We start from the raw sequence: 6,166 nt of genomic DNA on the forward strand, positions 1-6,166 counted from the left end.
AAACAGTACCCCCATGTACAGGATTTAGGGTGTCATAGAAAGTTACAGGGTTAAACACAGTGCTAGCAAATTAAATTATCTGGACTTTTGGCCTGGGTTGGCAGGCAGGTCCCTCAAATTGCAATCATTAAAATTACTTAATTAGGTAAAAATATTACATAAATATGCACGTAGAATTTTAATATATATACATATTTATATATTTGACGTCTACGTGTATATCTATGAAATTATTTATGTAATTATGTATGTGGACATATGTATATTTCGTATTATTTTTATTTATTTATTTATTTATACATAGATATATATATCATTACATTCTAAGTGTATTTTGATATAAATATATATATATCAATATCAAAATATTGTTAGAATAAAATTGCATATATATATATAATTTTTTTTTAATTATTAAAAATTATTTTTATTTTTTGTTATTTATTTTTATTAACATATTATTTGTATTTTATAATAATATATATATACCATATATATAGTTATTATATATATTGTATATATTCGTGTGTAATATAAATATAAGTGTATTTTTATATTAATATACGTATATATAAATATAAAAATACACTTAGTATGACATTATATATATGATATATATACATATATTATATATAGGTATATATAGATATAATACATGTATATATATCATATATATATACACATATTATTTTTTTTACACCGATTGTTTTTTTTTTTACACTTTATTTTTGATTTTACACTTGCAGGGAGACTGCCTGTCAGCACAGACAGTCCCCCTGCAGGCAGACACATGGACCCCTATTGCGGTCATGTGATCGAGTGATCACATGGCCGTGGGGTCCTGATCTGCCGAGGGGGGACTGCCCGGGCAGACAGGCAGTCCCCCTGGACCGGGAGGAGCACTGATCGCCGCCGTGGGACCGACGGCGATCAGGTAAGTAGCCCCTGACCGTTATGACGGTTCAGGACCGTCACCGGTCCAAACGCACATTTTACCGCTGACGGTCCTGAACCGTCAGCGGTCCTTAAGGGGTTAAAGATATAGCATGCTCCCCCAGCTGCTTGAGATTCTCACCCAATTACCTCTTCATTCCCCTAACATCTTACCAATAGCTTCTCTCTGTTAACTCTTTCAGCCATCACCTCCGAACTTCCCCTGCTACCTCTTGTCTCAAATCCCCATGGTTTCCTTTAGATTGTAAGCTCACGGGCCATCTAGCCAAGCACTTTGTATAAAAGAGCTCCAATGGCTAGATATCGGCTTACGGGCAGGGCTCTCTTACCCCTTGTATTTGTATGTGTATATTGTGCGTTTCTCAACTAATTGTACAGCGCTGCGGAATCTGTGTGCGCTTTATAAATAGCAATAATAAATAAATAAATAAAACAGCAGATATATCTATAATATTTCATGTGTGAGTGATAGTAGCCCTTAGAGCCTGAAAAGGACCGACGGAATTGTTTGGGACTATACCACATCTGTGAGGAAAAGGACAGACAACTACTTTTTAATGATTGGAGTGTCTAATAAAGGATTTTTACTACCATCACAGCCTCAAGCCTCTATATATTGAGATGCCAACACAGTTCAGAGCAGACTAAATGAGTGTTTTTGATCTATATTTCTAGTATTTTAGTTTTATGCATATTGCCCTATGAGTTTTTTGTTCTGTTTTTCTCTGAGTATTTCACTGAAGTGTTAACAGAAGCAACTTCAAAACTTTTAAAAGTGAGTTTATCTTTTATTTAGCACTTATGTGTTTTGTCACTAATGCACTTTTATGATATTGTATATGTATGTGGTATTCATATCACTCAAATTGATTTGTAGTGTGTTTAAGCACAGTGCACTTTATATAACTTTTGAAAATTATTATTATTTAAACATTTGTGTGAAAATTATTCACTTATATTGTTGATGGTCAAGGACCGCTTTCTCTGAGCTGTCAGGGGCCAGACCCTGTTCGCATTTGAGGACCTTTCCTTGAACTTTTATCAAGACCTCAGCCGCCAGACGTTACAATGGTGTGCATCCCTAAAAGACACCACGGCACAACTGAGAGCAGCGGATATATCATATAAATGGGGCTACCCACGGCTTCTCATTGCCACGCGTGATGGGCACAACCACAGCTTGAGATCACCAGAGGAGGCTCCACAGTTTCTGCAGGCACTGGGCATCCGACAGAAGGCAGGAGCCAAGACAAGACCCCCCACACAAGTGGGATGTAGCTAACATTCCAGCTTTTACCCCTGTGGGACAGGCAACATCAGAGGGAAGGGGGCCAGCGCAGCCCCAGGACACTTGAACCGACAGAACAGCCGTCGGATATAGAGATACCGCAGCCGAATCAACCAACCTGACGCTGATACATGCTGGGCAGTGATGGTGCATGGCTCCCGCATCTACGTATTGTTTTTTCTTTTTTTTCTTGTTTTCCTTGGTTTAATTACCGTTTAGTTCTCATAATTACTGTCTTATCGTGATATCAGACGTATTAATGATACAATGCCACAATACTTGTGATGTCACTAAGTCCGTGACGCTAAGGTCACACACTCCACACATCTACCTTGCGGAAGGTATACTTCCCCCCCCCCCCCCCAGACTCCGGGGTCAAGGAGCCATAAGACCATGTCACAAACCAATATTGCCTCTAGCCACTATAGCACACACGTCCCTAGAGCTTGTCCCCAACCCTACTCCCAAGCTAAGGTGGACAGGGACAGTTGATAACACAACCTTGTAGGTTCACCGGCCACCAAAAGCGGCACAGGCAAAGTTACACTACCTATTGTACCCTAACCTGTTATATATTTACTTCTAGCTCTTGTATTAATTAAGATAAAATTTAAAAATTGTGCTACCGCCTGCTACAGTTCGTCACACCACTGTTATATTGTATCTTCATTTACAGTGCATGCAGCTGTTGTTGTGACACTGCCTGCTTTTGTGTTTGAACTTGCACTTAAAAAATAAAGAATTAAAAAAAAAAACAGAATATAACATGTGTTGGTGCAATAAATTAGAAAAATGCAAATTGCAGTTGAATGCAAACAGCAAAAAATGCTGTTGTCATTAAGTGAAAGACAAGCTTCTGAAGCTCTGTCCTTAAGGGGCTATACAGGCTGCACACATACTACTTTACATTGTAGCAGAGTCACTTATTCAGTGCTGTCACATGAAGATATAATAAAATATTTACAAAAATGTGAGGGATGTACTCACTTTTGTGAGATAGTGTATAGTTTTAGTTATTGCAAGAAAAATTAAAGTAGTGGTCTCTCCGACATGTGTCAAATCATTTATCTCTATGCACATATATGTCAATGGCCCTATATACCAATGATTGACATAATAAGCAGAAGAACAATACTCTAGGTGGCTCTCCTGCTCCAGATTATCTTAAAAGTAATCACAGTCAGAACACTAAAATATATATACATATTCTTCCATTAAATTGGGAAATAAATGTGTGTAACCAAGCACTTCTTAACCAGGTGTAAGAAAAAAAACAGCTGGAAAAAAACAACAAAAAAACTCGTGTAGGTATCTTTCCTTCAGCACACACCTAAATCTAACATTAGTTAAATTTACTTAAAATACATAGTGTAGTACTAAAGAATGGTGCTTACCCCTTAACAACTTGTTGGGGCTGGTATATCACAGGGTGCACATAAAAATTAGTGTAATACGTTGTTACATATAAGTGTAATATGTAAAAAAAAACAACTTTATGGACACAGTGATACAGTAATACACTTACATATGCCTATAAGTGACTGGTTCGGATCTGTGCTCTACAAAAAGCTTGCTCAAACAGTAAATATCATTAAATCCTTAATCAAGACACGTTTCACTGTAAAAACCTCTTCAAGTAATGGTTCCTTAGTCCAGATGCCCTGCTCCTTAATATGTGAGTAAAGTTTCTTACATGACACATAACCACTTAAAGAACCATAGAGCCCTATTTTGTCTCCTTCTGTTTTTATTTTATGTTGCTATTGAGGAAACGACTGCGTAGCTACACTATTGGATCTTTCGTTCTTTTTTTATTGAACTATGCACCAATCATTTGTACTTCCAGCAACTCACGTGTGCCTGAGATTTATCCTTCAGTTGGGATTGTACCACTGCTTGCTGTCACACTTGGGGCCACTCTGAGGTGATAACGACTCCACAAAAAAACCTCCAAGATGACCACTGCCTTCCTAAAGAAGCTGAAGGTGAAGGTAATGGACTAGCCAAGCAAATCTCCAGACCTAAACCGTATTAAACATCTGTAGGGAATCCTAACAGAAGGTGGGGTAGCGCAGGGTTTCTAACATCCACCAGCTCTGTGATGTTGTCATGGAGGAGTGGAAGAGGACTCCAGTGGCAACCTGTGAAGCTCTAGTGAACTCCATGCCCATGAGGGTTAGGGCAGTGCTGGAAAATAATAGTGGCCACACAAAATATTGACACTTTGGGCCCAATTTGAACATTTTCACTTAGGGGTGTACTCACTTTTGTTGCCAACGGTTTAGACATTAATGGCTGTGTGTTGAGTTATTTTGAGGGGACAGCAAATTTACACTGTTACACAGGCTGTACACTTACTACTTTACATTGTAGCAGAGTGTCATTTTTTCAGTGTTGTCACATGAAAAGATATAATAAAATATTTACAAAAATGTATGATACTGTATTTCCTAACAATTATTCTAGCACAATATAGAAAAGAATGTTACGCTCTTAAAGAAGCGTTTAAGTTGTGTTTACCATGACAGGCGCACATTCATATTTGAAGAAATACTATTAAACCTCACATGTTGCCGATTGACACAAGTGTTTGGTATGAATGGACACAGACAATGCTTTGGTCGAAGAAGAAAATCAGTTACTCGAGTGCTCACACATTTATTGATTGGTGTGATTCTCCTGAGCTGTGTGATGTAGATCATGTTAATCTAATACTACTGGAGCACAAACTGGAAACAAGCTGAATGAATTGGTGTTATTTTAGCTCTTAAATATTGATTCTGCCAAAATAATTAGCCATGGTAGATTTTTAGAGAAGTGTTTGATGTTCTAAATAATGTTGAGACCATTGGCTAATCTATTGCCCCATTGTCTGTATTTGTGTTGTACATTAGCCTGTATGGGTAATACGGTCATAGTTTGCATCGAGAGGTCTCAAGAAAAAAACGTAGTAAAGTTATTCACAAACTAACAATTAATATTCTACAGCTAATAACCTGATGTGATACTTTTCAGGAAGCATGAAGGATTCATAGAAACTATTGTCAAAGGTATGGTTTATAGTTTGTACAGTTTTGGTTTTTTTTTTCAACTATTTGCACCTCGTATTTCCAGAGATTTAAAGAGATCATTAGATAGACACAGGGAGCTTTGTGCCTGTATATAAGCTCAGTTTTTCTAAATTTAAACATACAAAAAGAGAAGATGATAACAACTTAAGAGGTACCAATCCATTCCCCTCCAACCCTTTCCAAGTGGTTCTCGATACGTCGCCGGTCATAGTCTAACCAAGGTGACCAAACGTGAAAATATCCAGGAGTTCCCATATACACTGGCCTTGAGTAGTTTCACCATTCCATATGAACTACTAATTCCATCATCCCTCATCCAGTAGTGTGAATTTAGATATACATTTGTGATGAAATGGGTACCCCTGGAAGTAAAGCTACTGCTTCATACAGGCTAGTATTTCAGATACAAACACAAAGATAAAGCACCGCGCTTACAGCAGCAGTAGCTTAGTATCCAACAGCTCAAAATACATAGTAAAATCAAAGAGAACGTTACCTGCGCTCTGGCCTAAATCCCTATGTACATTTAAACAAAATGGAGGCTCTTTAGTTTTATTTCAATGGCCATTTGAATATAAGCTCACCTACCACGTCAAGGCAAGCCTCAAAAGGTAATTCAGATACTTCAGATGTTTTTAATATGTTCCCAAAGTTCTCTATCTTTAGGGCATACCAACCTTGTATCGGGGTAAAAAGAGTGCCCCAGCCCCTACAGTTCCTGCAGCATATATGTGTTGACTACCCCCATGTGTCAAAGGTTTTTTTTCCTTTTTTTTTTTTTTTCTAAAGTCAAAATGTTTGTCACTTAATTTTGTGTCTGTTTTTTTATTATTATTGGATACAATACAGTGTT

This window comes from Pelobates fuscus, chromosome 1, assembly GCF_036172605.1.
Source record: "Pelobates fuscus isolate aPelFus1 chromosome 1, aPelFus1.pri, whole genome shotgun sequence".
Lineage (NCBI taxonomy): Eukaryota > Metazoa > Chordata > Amphibia > Anura > Pelobatidae > Pelobates > Pelobates fuscus.